Source organism: Pleurodeles waltl, chromosome 6 (assembly GCF_031143425.1).
Source record: "Pleurodeles waltl isolate 20211129_DDA chromosome 6, aPleWal1.hap1.20221129, whole genome shotgun sequence".
NCBI lineage: Eukaryota > Metazoa > Chordata > Amphibia > Caudata > Salamandridae > Pleurodeles > Pleurodeles waltl.
Window position 1 is genome coordinate 181582674 of NC_090445.1, and position 25754 is coordinate 181608427.

Sequence of the window (25754 nt, forward strand, 5' to 3'; positions counted from 1 at the left end):
AGAAAGATGTGTTTGGAGCCGCGCAGGAAGGGGCCATATCAAGTAATACTGACAACAACCACTGCTGTGAAATGTGCAGGTGTTCCAAACTGGATACATGCCACTCATACAAAGAAGGTAACATGTCCGACTGATGAGGAACTTGAAGTTTCTGATTCAGAAATTCCAGAGAAGGAAGTCTCAGGGCCAGAGAATATTCAAAGGGGAACTGAGACTGAAGGAGAGCCCACTGAGGACGGCTTAGTTCCTCAAACAATAAACGACTTTGAGAGAGGTGACAATGAGCCTCAGTAGAGGCAGCAGGAGAACTAAGTCAAGGAGAGGTTCTCCCAGAAGTAGATGGATACGGGTTAGAACTTGAGCCCATTACAGACCCTGAAGACGAGAGGGGAAAGAGCAGAGGGAGGTCAAAGCACACCGACTCCTCCTGAGCCACTTGCAGGTCCGTCAAGAGAATACACCATAGCACAAGAGGAGGGTGTTATTCAGTATGCTGAAAAGCCAAGCAGGAAGAAAACGCATAAAGGTGATACCTGGCCAAAGAAACAAGCTGCAGGAGAAAAGTTCATTCCAGGTGAAACAGTAGAGGAAGAAATTGATACAACCAGAAGGGAGGATCTTAGTGAAAGGGAATTACAAAGCGAACGCAGACTGAAAAGAAAAAGAGTTGCGAACAGAAGGTACGCAGGTCCTGAATGGGCATATGCAACGACATCTGTATGCCAACAAGAATTCTTAGCATTCGGTTTTGTACCAGGCCAATATTACGGCACCTGAAATCAATCAGAGAAAGCGACTGTGCTAAAATTGAAATTGAAAAGCTGAAAGCTGAGAAAAGAGACTGAAAAATTACCGGATGTGACACTGATAACCTAAATTGACACTGAAACCCAATTATGTCAAGCTGCTAACCAGATTTGGCAAAAGGGTCCTGGGGTGAGCGGAACGCTGTAAATACTCACAGAAAGAAAGAGACTTTGAAAAAAAAAAAAAAAAAAGCTTTAAAATCGTCCTCAGGTTGATTGTTTGTCTTACATCGTCTGCTATCCGATTCTTTACAGATCATGGCTTACACTAGAGGTAGTAGCAAGAAAGGTAAAGTGTGTGGTTGGTTGAGTATTATATTAGGTATTGTGTGCGCAATAATAATCATAGGTGTGATTTTGGGAATCCCTTGGTTAGATAAAAAGGTGACCAACAATGCTTTAAAACCTGAGACTGCTACATTAACACCGTGGGAAAAGTTTGTCTTGCATGAGGGAACTAATTAAAAAGGGGAACTTTCCACTAATGTTTTCTATCGCTTGCTGAATGAGTATGTTGATACTATGGATGCGAGAAATTGTTGTGGGTGCACAAAGATTCCTTCATCAGTAGAAGAAGGGGTCATTTATCATAGTTTGCCTTTAACCTACGGGTAAAGCTGTAGTTTGCTACTAACAAGATTCTACGACCAGGAACAAGTGCAATATTTTTATTCAAATCTAGATGTAGTGTTTTCTTTTGTGCCTGTGATTGAATTTCTAAACAAGTTAGCTAAAGAGGACAGTATAAAATTAGTTAGAGGTTTCTTTGAGCCGACACTAACCTTTGGCACAGCTTATGCGCATCACAATAATTTGATCTGTCTACTAACACCTGTGGAGAAAAGCTTTTTAGATCACACTGATGATGGACACAACGCACTGAAAGAAAGGTTAGAAAAGGGGTTAGAAAAACGCACATATGCAAATGATTATGCTTACACCAATAAACATGCAGGGCAAATTAGCTATAGATGCATTACATGTGGGAAGGCTTTGTACATATAGGCTGAAATCTGATCATGACACTTTATTTGTGGGAATGAGTGAATGCAGGCATGTGTTTTTTTTTCAGAGTAAGTGGACATTTATGTTAAATGGACAGGATCCAGCGATCCCTGGGATCTATTACATATGTGGACTTAATGCTTATTACCGTCTCCCTAAGGGATGGTATGGGATATGTTATTTGGGAATAGTTTTCCCAAAGATTTACCAGATTGATGACTTAAAACAAATACCTAAAATGTTTGAATTACAACATGCTAGACAAAAGAGAGAGACAGCGGCTGCTGTCGTTGGTGACATATTTGGAGCCATAATTCCTTCAGTAGGGGTTATCTTAAACTCCATAAAGATTCAGAAGTTGTCTACTATCGTGGATAACGTGCTGACAATTTTCACAGGGGCTATACTCCTGATGGATACTGAACTTGCTGCGGAAAGAGCTATGACTCTTCTAAATCGGCTTGCTTTAGACATTCTTTTAGCAAAGAGCGGCGGAGTCTGTAAGATGCTTAACGAGCGTCATTGCTGCTCGTTCATTCCTGATAATAGTAAAAAGATTAGAGGTATGCTTACTAACCTAATTAGGGATAGTGCAGATTTGAAGGAGCTGAAGGAACCTTGGGTTTGGGAGAAAGTTGGAAAGGGAATTGCCAGAGTAGGGAGTTGGTTTAGCAATATTTGGAATGGGGTTCTTGCAAAAATATTAGGGGGTCTATTAATTGTCCTGGTTTGTTTATTGGGTTTGTGGGGAGCATGCAAAATCAATGAAAGAATTAGAAGAAATTTGACAAAACGAAACAAATGTTTAATGAAATTTGGGAATTTGGGAAAGTTCACACAAAGGACAAGATGTTGAAATGTGCATTATGCACAAAGGGAAAAATTGAAAGTGAAAGGTTGAAAGGGAAAGGTTTGTGTGATGACTAGGGTCATCAGAGGAGGGACTGAGAGTGCGTAGCTTATATAATCAACAATTAACATGAAATGTTTAGGAACTAATGTATAATAATGCTGCTTAGAAACTATATTAACCTGTTTTGCTAAACATGCACTTGAAATTTGACCACAGGGAGTGGCTGCCAAAGTATACGGGGACTAATGAAACTGACTAATAATGGTGAAATGTTCATTAAAATTGTGTTCTACATTTATATTGAAAGGCTAAATGTATTAGATTTTGCTAATAAAGCAATAGGCCTTAGTTAGCATGAGTCAAAGCCTAGCTGCCTGACTCTCATATTAAATGTATTTCTTCTATCGTACAGTGTGCTGACTTGCTAAAGGACATGAACTCTTGTTTTTTCAAAAGTTAGAAGCTGAATGTAACTGTAGTAGATCCGTTCCCATGAAATTCACCCTGCCTATAGTAACATTTATTTTGCTAAATGCAACAGTGTAGATTAACAAGTTTGCTTAAACCGGTACTGACAATGGAGCCACTCAATGGAGACGTCAATCATAAGCACCAATAAAATGTGTGGGAAATGTGGGGTGACAAAATTGATGACTTAATGTATTTTTAATTGGTTATAGATAGTGGTGTGCAACCCCTTATCCAATCAGATTTAAGGGGAATGTACAAAGGAAAAGGGATAAAACCTCTTGACACACGGAAATGAGTTAGTTAGTTAGGTAGATGCTGATGCGATCTGATATGATCCAGAGACTTTGTCACTTTACCTAGTGACTTTGCTGATTCTACTTAGAACCATCCTTGTCCTTAATCTACCCATTTACACTTTACTTCCTTATGAGGGAAGTGCCCTTTTCCCACGGAGCTGAATTACTGATGGTGATTCAACTGATGTCCTGAGGACGAAGGCAGAGCTTGATCGCTGACCTAACTTGGAGTGTAACTATAGGACAATGAAATTGTGATTGTCTGTTTGCTTTTCCTTTCTAGGTGCCAACTGCTTTTCTTTTGACAGGAGCCATAGTTAGATGTTTTCCAAATTGGTGTTACAAAATTGTTTTGCATGAAGCCCAACATGGCAATGCTAATTAGAGGTTAGGTGAGGGGTTCACTAAAACTGACGCAAACGGACAATTGACTGAATCTATGCTTTGTTGAACAATGCGCTGATATACTCTGCTAATGTTTGCCTATGTTCATGTCGTGTTATATTCTAATGTTTGTGATTCTTGCCTTGATTAAATCTTATCAGAGTTGCCATATCGTGACTATGCTATTATGTTTCTTGGTTTTGAGACTAATATATTTAATAGTAGTATTGTAACCAATAGGGAATAAATATCACTAAATTCATATTAAACTGCCATGGTTATTCATGACTGCAAGGTCATGGTGGTGTCTTGAGTTTGATTAATGTCTTTGACTAAAGTGAAATGCATTATTATGCTAAATATTGATGACATTATTGACGTATTAATTGACATGTTGATTAGCTATCTCGTCCTAAGGTGTCTCTCAACAGGGTCAAAAGATTCATTGGCCTAAAACGAGTCCTAATGTGAAATAATTTATCATAAAGGGACGCGTTAGCAGGAGCCTCCAGTCTTGTAATAAAATCGTATTTTTTTTGCTCAGAAACTCAAGTACAATCTTGTGCTTTCTGTGCTGGACCTCATCCAGGTTCACTAAGGCACCATCTACTCTTCGTGTCCAAGAAATGGTCAGTACTGAAAGAGACCCTAAACTTCTTAGTGGGACAGAAGCTGTTGCATCTGGTTGGATAGTTTAAATATCATGTGGTCCCAGAGTGACCAGCCCCTATCAGTACCAGTGAGAGGTTTTTCTCCCACTCCACCTCTCATACAGGAGAAAGAGCCTCTAATTCCACACACTTGTTAGTATGTCTCACAGAAAGCACAAAGTCCCAAAGCTGACGTCAGTTTCTTTCTTACCGTTACTTCAAATGTGGATCTGGAGCTTTCTCCTCTTGTCTTCAATGAGTAATTTTCTCCTAACTTTTCTTTTACCATTGTACAAGGGACACAATGTCAACTCCCAAAGTGACAGGATTCAAACATGGTAGGGTATGTAGCAAACAAATGTCTGTGTCAGATCGCCATGAGTTATGCCTGTAGAGCCTAGGATTGAAGCATGACTCTGGGTCCTGCAACGACTGTGCCCATATGACCCCGTAGCTCACACAGGGCCACAAGGTGAAATTCTGTTTTGTCAAGCATCTGAAGAATCTGCCCTGTAATTGGTTGAAGATGAAAGAAGGGACTTACTTGTTCTTGCTTCCGAAGTCATTCCTGCGCAAGTCCTCATTATAGTTGAAGTCTTTGTGTAAGTCTAAAAAGAAGCACAAGATGTTTAAGTGTAATTTGCCACTTCCCACAACTCTTGAACTCCAGAGAGGGGGCAAGGGCATCAATGTGCCTCCCAATCTATCTTCTGCTCTCCTGAGGAGGAGATACGAATTTAGTACCAATGCAACCCAAATTTCTGGTTCTGTCAAAGACATGACAGTAAATAGTGGCTTTTAGGGAGGCACTTTTGCACATATTTGGCATGCTTCCAGCTCCCTTGGGCTCGCCTTTGGCCCCCAGAGATCCTCAGACCTCCAGTTGCAGATTCTTGGACCCACTCCCTGGCTTTGGTGCTGACTTTGATTTCTGGCACCAATCCCTGCGCTGGTTCTTTTGTCATCAACCTTGACAGAAGAGGAGCCTTTAGCTTTAGTAGACTTTGAACCAGCTTCGTCTCGACCTCAATCGAGGCCATGCTCCGATCTTACTGGGGCACACCCTATGACAGTAATCGCTATTGATATTGGAATTGGTTAGCCAAACTATAAGGTTCCAGTGGTCTGGGCACTTACCAATACACTGGGCTTGTCACTTGTCAGGTCGTGCCACTGAGGAAAGTGACTCTTTTTCTATCGTCATGAGGCGGGCTTTAGAGATTATCGACCTGCTGCTCTTACAATGGAGGTCAAAACTAATGTCTTGACAGAGGGTCTTCAGCCTGGCCTGGCACATACTGAACCTCTCTTGCGGTTCAATCAGACTTTAATAGGTGTCCTCTTAGACACTTGGGTAAATTCATGTTCTTTGCCTCCACTTAGTAGACTGGTAGCTCGTTGCCACTGACCGGCATCCCTGATTTTTTGATGCAATACCCTACTCCTGAGAATCGGATACTTTAGGCGTCCAACAGCAGAATCAACCCCAGCACCTTCCCATGAGTCCTGATCATAAGTTTGATCCAATGGAAACTTTTGGCAAGTGCATGTTTTTAACAACTAGCCTTGCTTTGCACTATGTCAGTGCCAGCTGCCTTCTAGACCACTAAATGTATGATTTATGGGACCCAGTTGGTCAAATCATGCCCGCGACTCCAGAGGACCTACGGGCTTCTTTAGCTCAAAGCATACAAGACAGATGCAGCAATATTTGTTATACAGCCTAGCCTCAACACATCTGATCACAATGGGGGCGAGTGTGGTGCTTTGACCCCACCTTTGTATGAGGTGTATGTGCTTCTCTGAGGATGTCCAGACATCTTTGTTGGACATGCTATTTGATGGCTCTTATCTTTTTGGTGAGAAGGCAGACTTGGCCCTGGAGCTGTCATGCTACAGCATGTTCCCTGGAGATGTCTGCCCTTGCTAGACAATTTCCTCAGCCCTTCCCTAGGTGCTTTCAATATGGCCAATTCCAGACCCCACCACCGGTGCAAAGGCCTTAACAGCAATTTTGTTACTGTTACCAAGGGCATCAGGGACAAAATACAGCCCAGTCCTGTACTGCCATTTGTTAAATTTTGTTTTGACCAATGACTTTGTGTTTCACCACTGCGCATATTAGTTGCTCAATGTTCACCAGTAGCACATGGTATGTTTTGTTCAGTTGAGCCGCCTATTGGCTTTGACATGGCATTAGCCATTACTTTCAGTTTACCCGCCTATGGGCTTTGACATTGCATTAGTCATTACATTCTGTATTCTGCCTATTGACTTTGACATGCTATTAGATATTCTGCCTATTGGCTTTGACATGGCATTAGCCATTACTTTCTATATTCAGCTTAGCTGCCTATGGGCTTTGACATGATATAAGACATTGCATTTTGTATTCAGCTTAGATGCTTATTGGCTTTGACATGACACTAGATATTGCATTTGATACTTAGGTTAGCTGCCTATTGCCTTTAACGTGGAGTTAGACATTGCAGTTGAGAATCCAAGCTGTATTTTTCCAAGCTGTGTTTTTGCACAAGATGAACCAAGATGTTTTGTTCTCACAGTAGACTAGACCTGATAAGAGAGAGTACATGGGTGTTTTTCTCTCCGCTTGAGCTTGGGAACAGGAGTAGTCTTGGAGACCTGGCCAGTCTCCAAAAGGCTTGCTCAGTTTTCCAGGTCTGAGAGGAGGGGGCACACCTTTGTAACGAATGACACAGGCTGCAGAGATTTAGATTCGAATCTGCCGGACCTCGTGCTGGAGCTTGGCGCCAGCTGCCAGCAATCCCGTGTGGGTAGATGAATCTCTTTCTCGCGGCTGACAGGGGGTCATCAGCTTGCAGACCTTAGAAAGATGAAGCTGTAAATAGTTTCCCACACGGTGAAGTATTTGTTTTGCTTTGCATTCAATATCTTATAAATATAACCTGCTGTGTATATTGCAAACTGATATATTTTGTTTGATTAACGCGGGCTTGAAAGCTACTAATTCGTCATACATAAAAATTGGGGTTGGGGAAGAATTAACAACAATAAAAGTCTTCTTTGACCTCAGAAGTGCATTTCTGGTGTGTTATGTTAGTGCTTAGAAACTAGCTAAGAGGAAAGCACTACAAGTCCTTTGCCCTTCCAGCACCCTCAACGAAAAGCTGCTTTAGTTTGTCCTTTTTAACACAAACCCGCCCTGTAGGAAGCTAAATCAGATGCTCCCTCTAAGGTGGAAAGGCATCACTTTGGACTCATGAGTCTTCAAACTTTTCAAGCAGTGCTTCACCATCTCATTCTCTTGTACTCTGCCACACTTGCCACTTCCATCAGTGAGGCTGACAGAGGAACAAGTCTTTGTTGCAGTAGGAAGTGAAGGCTCTCATGGGCAAAGTAACCAAAAAGGGTTTCCAGCCTCTGAAGTAGGAACTGGGTGTTACTTCCACTACTTTCTTGTGCTGGCTAGGTGTTGTTTGCCTTGGATCGCTGAGGCTGGATGGTAGCATGGACCTTCAGGATGCATAATTCCATATTTAGGTTGACAGGTGTAACCTGCAGTTCACAGAGGCCAGGGGCATTTCCAGTGTGCTGGGCATTTCCGGTGTGCTGGGCTTTCCTTTGACCTTATCACTGTCTCTCAGGAGTTGACGAAAGAAAAGTAATGGCAGTGGTCACAGCACATCTTCAGAGTTTGGGTGCTCCAGTGTTCCTGTACCTCAGCGACTGACTGTTGAAGGCAGGCTGACCTCAGACTGTTGTAGACAACCTCCAGACTTTTGCAACCCTACTAACATTGTGGGGGTTCAATGTCAACATGTCGAAGTCACACCTTACTCATTCTCGTATGTTTCAGTTCACTGGAACTGTCCTGGATAAGGTGTAGTTTTGCACCTTCCCCCTGGAGTAAACAGTCCAGGACATTCATGGTAAGATCCATATATTTCAGGCTCTGTCCTGAATCTCATTGAGGATTGCATTAAAGCTGGTGAGACTCCTGGCCTCCTGCATCCTGCTAGTTCAAAATTACAGATGGCATTTGCGGGCTCTGCAGTGGAGTCTGAAGTCCCATCAGATTACATTCAGGTTTCTGGGAGACTACAAAAGATCTGCAGTGGTGGCTGCTAGCCTAGACCTTGTTAGCGCGTCAGACCTTAATAAGTAAATTTACAAGGGGACGCGAATGGGTCGATGAACCTTTTGACTCGTAATTAAGAAGTTCTTACCATAGCCCCAGTACATAATCAATAATCAGTACACGATAATCAACAATCATTAGCAATCAATAAAATCAATCAATGGAGTAAGTAAATGCAGCGCACCATGACTTCTCAGCCATGATAACCACACCTTTAATAAAAGTGTAGTAAGTTTATTTCCCCTATATTAACAATGCTAAAGTCATGTAGATTAATCTCAAAATCAACACTGGTTGTCCAAAACGGCGGAAGAAACGCAATATAATCAGAGCTTGAACCACAACTCATTCTAAAGCTACAGTGCAAATCAATAGAGTCAGCTGCAACAAAGATATAGCATACATGAAACTGAGCAAGGTAATTCATCAATCATTAGTCCCTGTAATTGTCAGTCATTTGTGAGGTCACTTAACCAACGTCAGATTAGCATCAGCATGTTGGACTTCATGCAAAACAATTTAGAAACACGAATTTGGAAAAACCTCTAACGATGAATCTGTCAAAACAACGCAGTTGGTACCTAGAAAGAAAAGGCATAAAATGCATGACAGTCACGTTTCATTATATCTAACTATCCTCGGTATGGGTCAGAAAATCAGAATCAGTCTTCGTCATCAATCGATCAGCAAAGCATCAGGCTCTCAGTCAGAGAGTATGAGCCCAATGACAGAATGAATCTCGAATCTTTCCTATAGTCTCCTTCTAAAGTCACTCTAGATCTCCTGGCTCAATCTCAAATCTGAATAATTCTCTTCTGTCGCGTTGTTATATCAAAGTCACCTAAACTATCCCCTAATTCCCTATTGGTCAGTTAATCGTACGTTCACACTTTACCCAATAACATTTCTACACCAAATATCTGAATTCTAATATTTCACTCTCCTCATGCAGTTGATTGCTTCACTTTACGATGTCCTCATCATCTGTCTCGTCGGGTAACAATAATGTTGCATCTTCAGCTCCAGTCAGTGTCTTCATTGTTCTTGTCCTGGGAAAGTACATCTCACACACATTACACATAAGTTGTTACACTAGCGGGAACATCATCTCCTTGCAGTCGGTTCTCACTAAAAGCTTCTGTTAAGCACTTTTAACAAGACAATGGACATTTCACAGTTTAATTAATTCGGTCAGCGTTTTTTATTAACCGCTAAGAAATACACCATCTGCAGGAGGCCTGGCAAGACTAGGCCAAGACACTCGCTAAGTTAAGGCCTACATATGAATAAAGCTAGAGCACACTTCATAACCCTTAATATGAGATATTACTACATTAGTCTAGTACATTTTCAATGTTTCATAATTATTAATCATTAATTAGTACATTTCATGAATACTGGTGTCCATTCTTCGAGGTCACATTTTCAAATGTGTGCATTATTTTTCTACATTATTCATTTTCTAAAAAAATCATTATTCAGAATACATAAACATTCATTAACAATTTCTAATTATAACACCTGCGCTAGCAAACTCGATTGGCCCATGGTGCCCTGGACACTATGACAGTTCTCATTTAGTCTGTTTTCATTCTTTACTATTGTTTGTGTTCCTCTTTCAAACAAAATGCTACATTCTTAGCACACATGCATACATGCAGTTGTAATCATGGAGCCACTCAGTAAGATTCTTTGTTTTTGTTAATAGACAATATGACCACTTGCAGTATAGGCTGCCATGCTTATTGTTTACAAAGATTGATGCTTAAGATCAACATGTGGATAGAGCTGACATATTTTGCGCCATGTGTGTTTAGTCTTACAGAAGTCTTAGTGTCTGCAAACCATGCTTTATTATGAAAATATAAGCAAAAATCAGTGGTCAAGCTGTATATAGATCAATGATTTTAGCATTGATTGGAGGAGATCTTTGTGCTAGTATTGTTGTTCGAGGTCATAACAGATTGTCAGGTTGGTTTGTTGCTTAATGCTTTAGCTGTGTTTTAGAATAGGGCTTAGGAATAGCTTTAGGATGTCAGAAATTCGCTAGAAATGTTTCTCTTGTTTTCACTGAGCATTAGATGTCTACCTACTTTTATTTTTGCATTCTATGTGGTTAGCATTCATGTTTTACGCGCTAGACAGTGGATTTTAAAATAAACATGTTAAATTATATTTCCCCATTTCTTAGTTCTATCTTTGAGTGTGTTAAGAGTTTGGATTTTCACTGTGTCTCTGAACTCATCTTAGGGGCTGATAGTTACCTAGAAGCACTGCCTGCACAGGATTGCACAGTTGGTTGGTGTCAGGGGCTGCGGTCCAATTGACTTTCTAATTCAATGTTGATGCATTGAACTGAGTCCTTCCATCAGAGGGTTAGAAATCCAACCCCTGTTGCTCTAGAGACCCCTAGATTTTGTGTCAGTGTCACACCCCACCCACAGCTGACTGTGGTCATGTATGCATCATAACTGAGCTGGGGAGGCCATGTAGGAGACCTGGAGTTCCAAGGACTCTTGTCTCAGGTGGAAATCTGCCTCCACATCAATTTGCTTGAACTGCAGGCCAACCACTTAGCGTTGAAGGTCTTCCTCTCATCCATCAGGAAGAAACAAGTACATAAACAACACTACCACCATATGGTACTGCAAACAGCAAGGCAGAGTAGGGTTTTTGTTTTTCTTTTTTCAACGCTGATTATTATTTTAACATTCAAGGACAATACATGACATCACCATGATTGGAATGGTATATTTGCATTACATTATCATTCAGACTACTTCAAATACATGAGATGTGCGCCAGTACAATAATTGTCAATGTCAATAATCATAAAAACTGCGTTGTCTCACTATAGAACTAACCCCACACTATATGGTACAGAAACATAGCAATATTATCTCTAGGTATTTATGCATTGGAGAATGTGGCTATGGCCCATCAGAGCCTGCTGGTAAAGGCTGACAGACATCCCTAGGGTGAGAAGTAGGTGGCTGCATAAACTTTGCTGGTCGTATCGCAGTACATGAGGTTTCTGAGCCATGCATACTTGCGAGGAGGGATCTTGGAGCCCTAATAAATGGCTATCTCACATTTGACTAGCATCATCGCCACAACCATGTAATACTGTAAGGGTTTAGGTATGGATTCCATATATCGTAATAGGGCCAACATGGGGTCCAGCAAAACTGGGACTTCAAGCATGGAGGACAGGGTGTTGAATATTCCCTGCCAGTATGTCGAGACAAAAGGGCATGTCTATGTCATATGTGCAAAGTCCGCATTTTCTGCGGCAAGCAGAGGATCAATTTTGGCCAGTGCATCTGGGGTCATGTAAATTCTGCATATAAATTTGTAATGGAGCAGTTTATGGCTGTGATTCGGGAACACAGTGTGAGTTACAGAGCAGCAGGCATACCACACTCTATCCGACAATGTCCGCCCCAGGTCCATCGCCCAGGCCCCCCGTATCTCTTTGTAACGCACAGGCAGTAAAGATGGACAGGTTTGGTATAGTTTGGAGACCAAGTTACGGTTTGTGTCAGCTGGAACATTTAGGAATAAGTATAAAAATCACAGTAGTACAGCCATTTTGAATAATGCAATGCATCCTGCCATGGACAGGGAGAGGCGGATCCAGCATTCCTTCTGGGCCTCGAGTTTATCCAGTGCCGGGCCATAATTAAGGCGTATTACCTGCTCGCAATCTCTATGGATATGTACTCCCAGGTACTTGACCTTGTCGTCGCACCATGTGAGTGGGTGCTCACTTATGATAGGGGAAGTGGCTGCCGTGAGGGGAAATAATTCAGATTTACCCTAGTTAATCCTGAGGCCCGAGGGAGTTCCAAAGAGAGATATTTCTCTGAGCACTGGATCAAGGTTGGCCGCAAGATAGCGTAGGAAAAGGAGGATATCGTCCGCCTTGAGAGAAATCAGCAAGGGGCTTGTTTTGCAATGTAAGTCACGAAGAAGCTGTTTGTCGTGTAAGTGTCATACCAGTAGATCCAATGCGAGTAAAAAAAGAAAGGGGGAGAGAGGACACTCCTGCCTCATCCCTCTGACAAGATCCAAAGGCGGGTGTTTGGTGAAGAGTATAACAGCATGATTGATGAAAAGCTGCGGGGCATTCCTATTTTTACGGAGTATGGCCTGTACAAACGGCCATTCTAAAGAGTCAAATGCCTTCTCTGTGTCAAGTAAGACAACCGCGGCTGGGATGGTAGGTGAAGTTCTATGTAATGTGGCAAAAACAGATAGAAGATTAATGGAAGTTGATCTATGTGGCATAAATCCCGATTGGGCCGGTGAGACTATTTATTCTAGCAGCAAACATAGTCAGGTGGCAAGCAGCTTCACCAGTATTTTATCAAAATTGAGGAGAGACAGTGATCTGTAAGAGCCGCACAGTGTGGGGATCCTTGCCTGGTTTCAGCAGAATAGTGATCACCGCTTCACGTAGCGTGGGCAGCCACTCTCCCACCTCCAAGATCTCCTGGTACATCTCAAGGAGATGAGAATCTAAAAGTGATTTGAAAGCCTTATAAAAACTTCCTGTGAAGCCGTCCAGTCCTGGTGCTTTGGAGCCATCCAGCTCATCTGTGGCAGCGATGATCTCCTCAGTAAAGGATGTTCTAAGGATCTGCTGCTTTGGCGATTCCAGCCACACCTAGGCCACCTCCTCAAGGTAACTTAGCAAGGCGGGAGAACAAGAGGGGACTGCGCGGTATAAAGATTGGAGTAGTATTCAAGAAGCTGATCCTGCACTGCAGTTGCCCCCAATGCCATTCCCCCCTTCAGGGAGTTGTAGCTGGAGGATATAGGACATTGAACTGTGGGGTCGAATGGCGCAGGCCAGCGTGTGACCCGGCCATTCTCTCTCACTGTAGCAACATGGTCTGGCTTATTTACCCATAAATTTAATTTCCCAGTCCCCCAGCTCCCGGGACTCCTCCAGCAGCCGAGAGTTTTCATGCAGCAAGACCCCTCCTCCCCGCCACCCCACAGTTCAAGCAGCATCCTGTCGAACCAGGGCACCCAGCGCCTCCTCAACCTGGCCTATATCATGTCTGATGGAGCTCAGAACACCAGAGTTTGTAGATATAATGATTCCCCTGATATATGCTTTAAAGGCCACCCAGAGTACCGCCCTAGAGGACACAGTTGCTGTGTTTATGATAAAGTGTTCAATGATGGATGTGCGAAGATTCACTCGAAAGGTGTCATCATGGAGCACCATGGCACCAAGGTCTCTCAATGTATTCCGCACATGGTATTCGGAGTGTTAGGTGAACAGGAGAATGGTAGAGTGCACAGAAGATTGGTAGTGCCACCCAGCCACAGCAACAGCCATGACGATTATAGCCAAAAATCTATCCGCGACCACACATCGTGGGGGGCGGAGTAAAAAGTGTATAGAAACGCCAAAGTTGGAGAGAGCTGCCAGGGGTCACGCAGAGAGTGCGTCTTGCATACATCCCAGAGGATGCGCCTGGAATGTTTTTTAGTGGTGGGATGCGTGTAAGTGGAATCTAGAACCTCATCACGTAGTAGGTTGAAATCCCCACCAACAATCAAATGCTCAGCAGGTTCCCTGTCTAGGTGTACTTGAATGGTGCGAAAAAACTCCAGCGAGTCAGTGTTGGAAGCATACAGATTAAACAAGGCCACACGTCTCCACGCTAACACCCCTCCGATAAGCAAAAATCTACCTTCTGGGTCTGTCACAGTTCACTGATGATGAAGGGGCAGGCTCCTATGTATCAATGTTCATAATCCATGGGAGTAGGAGCTATAGTTTGAGTAGGAGCGGCGGGCCCCCAGTCTTTTGCAAAGCTGCAGGGTGTAGTTGGTGCCAAATGTATCTCTTGAAAAAAAGGCTTTCTGCACTCCATGCCTGTTTAAGTTCTGAAGGACTAGCTTCCCATTGCGTGGATTGTTTAAGCCCTGTATATTTCAGGATAAAAGCATTGCATCTAAAGTAGGGTGTAAAGTTGAGTGAATGTCATGGATGTAGTCTATGCAAGTAGTATGAAGTGCATCTTATGTTTGACAATGTGGAGATGTACATATCAATAAAATGGAAATGCAATGCCACAATAGGTGACATACAAACAGTCCCAATCCCCTCTCCCACACCCAACAAAAAGGTTGCCAGTGACATCCCTGAGAATATAAAAAAACAGGAATAACAAATAAACCTCAGAATGGAGTAGGATGTGGTGTCAACCGTGGAGGGATGTTAATTCCTCCACGGGCGGGGCCCAATATAGAGTCATGTATCAGATGCATAGTATACATTAGAGGAGTCCAGAACAGCACCATTGGTCAGTGAAACGGTGCAAAGAAGGTTGTTGATTTTGCAAATGGGAATTGTCTGTGCGGTATGGGCCTCTCTCTCCGCTTCTCACGAAAGAGTAAGAAAGCATCACATATTTAGAGCGGATGCAGCACCTCTTTTTAAACTCAGTTTGAGGAGAACAGATCCTGTGTGGAGGTGCCTCCAGGAGAGCGCTGAGGCTCCGGGGCATCCCTGGTCAGAGATAGTCTGTTGTTCATTTTGCTAAAGTCTAGCACATTCCCTGGTTTATCAAAGAAGCGCGTTTTGCCCTGCACATCGACTCGGAGTCTGGCGGGGTATAGCATGCCATATCTGAGCCCAAGTTTTCGGAGGGCAGTCTTAGCGTCCTTGAACTCACGTCTGGCATCCTGCACCACCACCACAGTGTAATCGGGGTACATGGAGAGCGTGGTGCCCTGGTACTGCAGGGGGGCCCACTCCCGGGCCAGATGAATCACACTGTTGTGGTCTCTGAAATTTAGGAGACGAGCGAATGGGGTGCGGAGGGGCCCCGGGAACAGGACGCACCATTAGTGCCCTTTGGGCCCACTCCACCACGGAGATCAATAGAAATTAAACCGAACAAATAGATCAGTGAGCAGGTGTTCCACGATCAAATCCATACATCCTATATTAGGGGATTTGGGTACCCTGATGATGCAGATATTGTTATGTCGGGTCTTTGATTCCAGGTCCTTATTCTTCATAGCTACTACTCATAAACACTGTTCTAGGACCTCAACTCTGTGGGATAGTGCCGAAGTAGTGTCTTCTGCTTCAGCTATACGGCCCTCTGCTTGCCACATTCGCGCATCTTGCCTGTCCAACTGTTCACCCATGTGGTCAAGATGGCCGGCCATGTTGTAAAATCTGGCGTCCATCGCCTTGAATCCAGCGCAGAGTTCCATCATGATCGTTGCTGTGGTAATGAGGCATCCATGGTGCCTCCCTCTTGGGTATCCGCCTCTATCTCATGAAATGGCTCTTGGTGAAGGGTCTGTCTCTGCTTGTCAAAATGAAGCTTTCGCTGCCTGGGATCACTCAGGCGGAGTAGGGTCTTGGGACCCGTGCCTGGAAGCTTTGTGCCTCTTTAATTGACTGTCTTGCCAGGGCATTTCTTTGGTCATGAACCATCAGCGATATCTTTAACAGGTTGGTCAAACTCAGTAGCTGACTCTTAGCGTATCCTGAATGGGAGTTACACCCAGATGTTGTGCAGTGTGTTTCAAGTAATGAGGAGAACACACTACTTCATGTGTTTGCTACTAACAAAAATGCGCAATGTCAGCATTTTTGTTTACTGTAATTCCAAAGAAAACATTTTTTGGGAGACAATTCTGCCTGCAGTGGAGATCGGGCGCCGGAATGCCTTTCCACCTCTTGGCTCGAGTTCTGAAGACTGGTTAGGCCAATTCATACTGGTGGTTCCGGACTGGGCCAGGAAGGTATGGTATCCAGAATTCCTGGGCATGAGCATCTGTCCCTCAATCAAGCTGCTGCTTCGGAAGGATCTACAGTCACAGCAGCAGGGCAGGGTGATACACTTGGACCTCTGCACTCTAAACCTACGTGTGGACACTGAAGGGCAGTATCTTGTCTCCTTTGATCTTCCTCCCGAAGTTGTTGATGTGAATCCGGCAGAGAGGCATTCATCTCCAAAATTAGTTTACGCTGGGCACTAAGGTAAGTATGTGGCTTGATGCGCCACCCATTGGCTTAACCTGCTACAAGCTAGGCTATCTAAAGTGGTTGCCACAGTAGGGTTTGAATGTGGTTCTCACTTTTCTTATGCGTACTCTATTTGACCCAATGCATAGCTGTACACTACATCTTTTGGCCCTGGAATCTTTTTTTCTGGTCGTAATCACATCACCTTGCCATATGAGCTACAGGCCCTTCAATCCATCCACCTTATAGACCACCTACACAGAGAAACTGGTGTTGAGACCTCAAGCTGCATTTGTGAAAGTTAGTAACACCTTTCCACATCAGACAGGCTGTCACCCTTCCAAATTTCTTTGTCCCACTTCATTCATTGAAAGAGAAGAAGCAGCATCGTTTGGACCCCAAGAGAGCCATACGTTTCTACACTGATTGTACAAACGACCATCAGATGGACAATCAGCTCTTTGTGGGCATACAAAAACTTCTGTGCACTAGCTAAGAAGCAGCTCCATGAAGGGTTGAGGGCTCATTCCCCTTGAGTCGCATTTGCCAATATTGCGCTTGCATGCAGAGTGCCTACTATGTGAGCATCAGCGCACATGTTCACGAAGCACTATTGATAGTCAGGTCTGTTGGGATGGGCATTATGGTTGGTCTTTCTAAAGGGCTTTTTGGTTTGAGCCATTCCACAGATCCTCCATTGGTGGAGGTACTACGTTCTGATAGTTGGTATCTTTTCACAAGGTGAGGAATCTGCAGTTAAGATTCCCCATCAGAATGACAAGTTACGCACCTTTGGTAACACACTTTCTGTTGGATACTCCATCTAATTGCAGATTCCTCATCAATCCTCAACTCCCCAATTTGGGGAATGGGCTCTTTTTCCACTTAAAAAGGTACCAATCTAGAGATCTGCATACTTTTCAAGCCAGGTTGCTAATGGGCTTGTGTCTGAGGACATGGACAAGCCTTAGAATGCAACTGACGTCAGTGTACCTGAATGGCACTTACATGCGACCCCGCTCGTTTCTGGAGTAGAATGATGTTGGTGTGGAGTTGCACAACCCCATATACCGGCACGCAGGAGTACAGCTTTTGAGTTTCTTAATCCAGTTGGACGTGTGAGTTAATATTCAGGTGAGTAATATGCGGTTAGATAGAGCATCCACAAGAAAGAGTTACCAGTGCCAATACATTAAAAAAACGTGAGAATGGTTATAAAATGACATTCAATAATTAACTTAATAAGGTTAAGGCACACAATACAAGATTTCTTAATCACCACAGTGAATGTACTTTATTATTGATGTTGAGTGCACCACTTTACATCAGTTAGAGGTCAAACTACACTGTGTAGACCATGTGGTGAATACATGTGTCATGATTGTGATGTCCGGAGTGGCAGCAAATTCTACGCTGTTCCATCTCTTACCAGATGTTATTTCTGTTTGCTCATCACAGTGACTGACAGCATCAGAGAAATTGACAGGATTCCCTTGGTGGCTGTTGCAGCTGATTTCTTGTGTAGTCTTGGACTTTGATGCCTTTTCTTCAGCAGTGAACATGCAGCACCTGCGAGTTGAGTGTTGTATCATCGAGCTGTTGCTCGACAACAAGGCACTGCTGTGTTTAGCTATGCTGTATGCGCTATTAGCCACAAATCATTGATGATTAACTAGCAACAACTTATCTTTTAACTTTAGTTATCAGGTGGATTCCAACAAAATGGTGTTCTCTCCGTTTCATTAGGCCATCTTGAAAAGCTTTCATCAGACTCTACCGTTTCTAGAGTATTATGCAAACCCAGTATGAAATTGAAATTTTAGTACAAACTTTTTAAACTATGTGATCGCTTTTGAAGGTACATCGTTTGATATTGAGAGACAGAAGGCGTTTCTGTTAGCTTTATTGGGCAAGGAAACTCAAAAAGTGTTTCAGCATTTACTGAAATGTACCTTTGCTGATGGTACCTCTGACTTGGAGTACAATTAATTTTTAGAAGCTATTGAGCCTCTCAAGTTACCTTTTACTGATGAACTACACATTGACATGAAGACACTCAACGTTTATATCAGATACACACTGCCTCAGGGACCTGTTGTGTCCTATGTGGCAACACCTAGACTTTTACCTTCATAAGATTATTTTGATGGCACCATTGATCATTAACTCAGAGACCAATTTTTATTACATTGTTATATTAAATAAATTCAGGAACAGTTTATTATGACTTTAGAGTCTATCTCTTAAAGAGACTATTGATATTGTTAAGAGCGAACTGGGCCATATGATTTGTCAATTAATTGGCTGATGACAAGCAATCATCCGGGTGTGTGTGTGTGTGTGTGTACATGTACATATATATATATATATATATATATATATCTCCAAGAAAGAAGTGACTCAAACAGATGATCTCACTAAAGAACAAAAATATATTTCTACTACAACGTCTTCCGCCTTCCTCAGGTAGTACAAGATTGTTTGCTCAGTGGCTGCACATCTGACACTGGTGGATTTTCAAAAAGCATCATGAGTGAAGATTCCAATTGGAATGTGGAATCAATGCAGTCCTGAGAACTCTTCAGATATGCAGAAATCAAGTGGTATTGTCAGTGATGTTCAGTCCATCTGGATGCAGTGATTTTAAACGGTACATCCAGAAATTTTCTCTGATGTCCAGTAGTTCTTCCTTTAAAACATGTTCCACAGGGAAAATCTTCAAATCTGATAGTAAATGGTCCTCAAGGTTAAAATGGTTGGCTACAGGCTGGTCAAGTTTCTTGTTAATTATTGCCGATTTGTGGTTCCTGAATCGTGTACGGAGGTCATTCACAGTTTGACCAACATATTGTTTTTACAGCTTTGACGTTGGCACTGAATCACATAAATAATGCATGTAGAGCGACATGTAAGATGCTGTCTTATTCCATAGGTCCTTTTTGTAACAGAGCTAGTTACTGATGATGTTTGTAAAAGGTATTCACATGTGATGCACCTTTTGGAATCACAGCAGTGAACTCCTGCATTTGTTACAGCTTGCTTAAGTTCAGCTCTCACAATAAGTGATCGTAAATTGGGAGCTCTGCGGTAAGCAATGACTGGCGGTTTTGGAAAAAGCTTTTGTACCTTGACAGAAACTGCAATGATGACCAATGATGACCACTGCCAGAGTGATGGATACAATGCCCTCCAGCACCCTGATGGACGTGGTACCATCCGCCAAACTCTAGATCTGGCTTAACGTTTTGACAAATTCTTCTGGAAGGTGTACATTTTATCACGGTGTTTCTTGATTTGCTCCGTCCAACAGTAAAAACTGTTCACTCCTGCAAGAGAGTGTTTCATATGCAAGAAAATTGGACATTTTAAAACAATTTGTAACAGTAATATTAGCAGACCACATTCTGCACATGAGGATGAAAATGATACCACTGATGTTCGTATCAATATGGTGTTAAATGTTTCTGAACAAAATTCTTCAGACGAATCAGCATCCAAGAAAGTGTACTGGATTGATAATTAACTGCATGTTGCTCTTGTGTGTTATATTTATTTCTCCCAGTTTTAATGTATTTATGTTTTTTCACATTTCTGTCTGCCTTTATTCAAATTTATTTGTTGCTTATTTTAGCTGTATTTTTTATATTTTTTATTTAATGTATAAATGAAGCTGCAATGGGTACATTTATTTAACTCAATACTCCCATTTGAATGTCCAATAGGCTTTAGCTATATACAGTACAATACAGTTATCTGAACATATTTCAGTTGGAGAACAGCGCAAACAGCTGTATATCTTCACTTACGTTTCATTAGGAAACTTTTTTTGTTCCCTACTTGTCAGTCCTACTAACCTGGCACTCGTGATTAACATTTGTGAGAATCATCCAAAGAAAGTCTATTTTCCATATTTTTCCATTATTTAACATAAATACAGACAAGCATATAGATAGTTTTCTGTTTGTATTTACCTGTAAAATCAGGAAAAAATGGAAACTGGGAGCCCTAGTTATATTCTAACTGAGGGGAGATGTACCCAAATATTGGTCGGTTCCTGTTCACCATTTACAAACTCTTTATGCCAATTTCTTTGATGAAAATTGGAGTGACAAACAGCTGGAGGATAATTCCATTAGTGTGATTCGAATTTTTATTTCCACTCCAGACAGGAGTATTTTTAGGTTAAGTGCATCTCATGAGGGAGGGTCAGGGTTAGACGTGGTGCTGTTCTCCTGATTTTATTTGTAATGGTTCATAAGAACAATGTTTTACACGTTTAAAAGTTTTAAAAAAGAAATATACACTCAGGAAAGAATCAGGTACTGTACTTTTTTTCACATAAAAGGTTCTGCTATACCTGTAAATGACAAGCGTGAAAATGTACTGTTGCATAGGAATCGACTTACTTGTTGAAAGACGTGCAAAAAAGGAGTAATGCTGAGTCTTAGAGTGGGTTGGTCCCATCTGGAACACTCCAGTTGTATGCCGATTTGTGATCCCTTACTAAACAAATCTCCATGAAGTCTCCTCTTTCCAAGATTTGTTGCACTGGGGGAAGCTGTGTATTTTTCGACTTTTTAATAACATGCTATGTATCACCAGATAGAATTGCCCCCTATTTGTTACCACTTGACCACTTTTCTTTCACCTGGTGGTGGCGCTCTCCATTATTTTTGCATGCCTTTCAACTTGGCCTCAGCTACCTCTTTGTTCCAGAGATTTATTGATTGTTTTTTGCGAACATGGAGTGGGATGCTACTTTTGAAGTCTATACATATTCATTTCTGCCAATTCATTAGAGGTCTATAATGCCAATTCTGATCTAACTGCAGATTCCTCACCTTTTGAATATTCCTCAGACGTCGGGCTGGATCCAGAATCCAGAAACTTTTAAGCAGTACCTCTGGGTGCCAGTAGGTGATGCAGTGCAGCTCTGCACTGGTGCCATTCCACTCCAGAAGTGACATGTGGGAGCCATAAAGGCACCACTCCTGCACGCTGACATCAGTTCCTTTCTATTTGCGACACTTGACGTGTATCCAGAGCTATGTTTTATCTCTTTGAGACAGTTTTTTTTTACCAAAAATCTTTCAGTGTGTAAGGGAAATGGCACCTCTCAAGAGGACAGTATTCGAAGCAGTCAGGAAATGTCACATGCAAATGTGTGTGACAGATCTTCACAGGGTTTGTCTGTGGTGCCTTGGGTCATGCCACAACTCTAAGGCCTGCAGTGACTGCGTGTCAATGAACCCAAAGGCCGTACGTATGGCATTGTGAAGCTGTATGTGAGCAGACATTGGAAGACACCACAGCATGACCGGTCCAACTCCAAGGGTCAGTATCAGTCCTGTTATCATTCTAGTAACTATAGGAGTTGATTCTGGGGTCAGTCATCTTCACGCTCACAATCTTTGGGTAAATCAAAGAAGCACAAAAAGTCCAAAGAGGGCTCAGCCCTTTCGCGCCACTCTTGAGAAGGCACGTGATGCTCTGTGCCCCTCTGTCTCGATCCCAAATTTGGTAGATATCAGAGCCCATGTCTTCACTTGTTCTGGAACAACCCCAATTTCCAGGGCTGTCTACAACACTGAGGCAGCTCCATGAGTTCAGTGAGGCCATGCTCCAACTCTTTGGAACCCTTCTGACTCCCTCTGGTGTGCCTTCGGGCCCCATAAGGGCCATGAGGCCCTCCATCTGTATTACTCCCAGCGGGTGCATCCCCAGTGCCAGTTGGACGCTCCCAAACTGCTTTCCGCACTCATGCCAACTCTTTCTCCTCAACACCTCACTCAGTCTCCTAGAACATTAACACCTATACCGACTCTATTGACGCAGGAGGAGGAAGTGCTCATTGTACTCTGTGACTGTCAGTGCTGTTACAACCTTGACTGAGACTGCTCTTGATTGCCTTTGACCCACAACATGCATCACTTGACGTCCCCCATCCACAAAGAAGATCCCACATATTATGTTCCTTGTTTGACACAGATTCTGTCAATGAGTATGACACAGGTGATGAAATTGGCCAACCTTACCATGAAGACAACTAGTATGATGACCTCGAAGACACCAGGACCTCCTGCCACTGAGGAGAGTTCTTCTTATGTGTTGGTCATGCTGGGGGCAACCAAAGTTCTTGAACTCCAGCTCCCCACCTTAAAAGTCAAAACCAATATCTTTCCTGAAGTTCTCTTTTAATGAGGCCCTAACTGATGCTCTCTTAAGGGCTTGAGCCAAATCTTGCTTACACCCCCTGGTAAACTGCCAAATTGCACAATGCCACTGACCTGTCCCAGGCGACCTTACTTTTTGTCTCAGCACCTCTGTCCTGAGAGCAGCAGGTATCAGCGAGACTAATCCGAACATTTTTCATATGACTCGCCCCAATAGGGAGTCCAAAAGGGTAGAAACCTTTGGGAAGAGGATATTTTCTTGCACTAGTTTAGCCCTCGGGTCCATAAATTCCAGCTGCCTGCTAAGTCATTATTCCCATGTCCAAGATGATCTGGAAGATCTCTCTCCTATTCTCACACAAGCTATACAGGACAGTTGTGAACCAGTCAAATTCACAATTAGTTGTGGCCTAGACATCTCTGATTCCATTTGGCAAGCCATTGGCACAAGTGTCGCCATGCCTGACTGAGGTCGACCATTGAAGTAAAAATGTTCCCCTAGGATCCATTCAAAAGTAAATTAAACATTTTGCAATGGCACAGTTGGCAAAAACAGAAACTTTCTTTGTATTTAATAAATCACATCACCGTGAATTTTTCTTGTGATTCAGTTCATAAAAGCTTTATTTGGTTTATGACGAACCATAAAAGCACACATATAATATACAAAACAATGAAAATAAAATAAACTTATAAAACAGTAAGTCATACACTGTAAGCAGGTGAGTTAATGTTTACGGCGACAGTGCAAAAAACACTACAAAACAGACAATACAAATCATTATAAAATCCATATCTTACAATCTAATCAAATAAATTGCCATGAGGAAAAAAGACATTTGCACAACAGAGTTAAAATCAAAAACATTCATTCAAATTCATCCCTCATTAAAGTTCCTATATTTCCCAACTACTCTCCTATTGTTAACCGCAGAGGCAATACATCTATAAACAGTATGGCATACCACCTCAGTTTAGTCGGCTGCAGGTGCTCCAGTGCAGCTTTACGTTTCCCAATGTTTAATTGTCTCAGGAGGGGTCTGAATATTCTTACTCTGTTCTTTATACAAGAGGCAGAAAAAAAACATGCAGTTGTGGTTGAGGCTCTGATGAATTACAAGGGCACAATATCAAGTCGTTCACCATTGTGCTATTGCGGAACCTTCAATAGGTATGGCTCAGTACTGGTTGTTGTATACAGTGGGAGATACAGCTCCACTGAGCTTTTCCGCAGTTCACTCTCCATTCTCTTTTCAGCCATAAACCTAACTAACTCATTTTTGACCAATAAATTGGACAACTGATCTGTACACAATGGGTTTTCAAACAGGTCCTGCCTATTAATTGCACATAAGCTGTCTTTTACTTGATACAGCCAGTTAATTTTATGAGCCCCTGCAAGATTTAAACAGTCTGTGATCACCAATTGTGTAAGCGCTGCTTGTGGCCTAGACCAGACTGACAGCCACAGCAGAATAGGTGCCATCCTCATAACATCTCCCAGGCCCCTAAATACCAAAAAGAGGAATTCCTCTTTTACTACCACATATTTACTCATTACCAGGTGTAAATTTGGACACTAATCTATAGTCCCTAAACCCCGTTTAAAGCTGTACTGGGCAGATGAGAAAATAAGAGTTCTTGTTTGCCCAGTCTTCGAGTTGCCCCAACAAAACTCTACCCCATGCCCTAGCCGTTGAATCAATTAATGATATTGGCCTGTAGCAATGGGGATCACTCCTGTCCCCATTTTAACAAATTAGGACTATAATTGCACTAGACCAGGATTTTCGTGGGTCAGCACTGCACGCCCTCCAGAACATCATTAATCATTTTCAGCTTTATTTTGGGTGTAAGCCATAAAAGCAACATCCTACCAATAACTAGAATACAAAATCTATTACAAATATTTCACAATAAATAAAATCATTGATAATTTAAAATCATAAAATCAGTAAAAAAAAAAAAAAAAACTCATTTAGATGGATATGTTACTGCAATTCATACTTTGATTTATAAATACTATGGCCATTTTGCCCACAAATAAAATCCTTGCAGGGTCCTCCTTTTTAATAATACTCATTCTATACAGAGGAAGCTACCGTGCTGGAAAATGAGTCAGACTTGATCACTATTATTACCACATATTAACCAGTGACCATAGTACCAGAGATGTATTCTACAAGTTAGAGGGGCCATTCTTAGATCTCACAATCCAGGCACCTCGCAGAAAACCAGTGACTGAAAACTCTACCTTTCCGCTGGTGTCGCTTAATAACACACGTAGTGACTCCCTATATTTGTTTATCCCAAGGATACGGCATAACGGAACAATCCTTTTCTTCCTAGGCTTTGAATACCTTGGACAGAAAAAGAGGAAGTGGGCCAAAGATTCGACTTCCATTGGGCAAAAGGGGCAGGCACTGATCGCACCACTACTTTTTCCCTTCTGGAGGTGAAGGAGTTCAGTGGCAGAATTCCTAGTCTAAATTTTATAAACCAATTCTTTGCCTGTGTCCTTCCAGAACATGTTCACTAGTATAGGGGCCCAGACTGTCAATTTACCCTCAAAAAGATCAACAGGGACCCCATCTGGTCCCGGGGCCTTGTTGTTTGGACATGTATTCAAAGCTGAGAAGACATCCCTAAGGGCTGACTGTTAGCTGGGCGGAATTCCCCTGGCTATTAGGTGCTACGGCGGCACTGAGCACAACTGATGTTGGTTTGCTTGAATCAAACAAATTTGTATAGTGGTTTTACCATAAGTAGTGAAAGTCCAAGTTTTCCTTCCTGTGTAAATGCCCGATAAGAGAGTGAAAATTTGGTAGTGGGAACTCAAATAGGGGTATGGACCAGATTCCCCTAAGATAACAAAAGTCTATGCATATTGAGATTGAGGATCCGCTTAAATAGTAGTGTGAAGATAGTATTGCATGATGCAATCTTGTCAGCAGTCCAAAAATCATCCAGTCCATAAATTGTGATTCA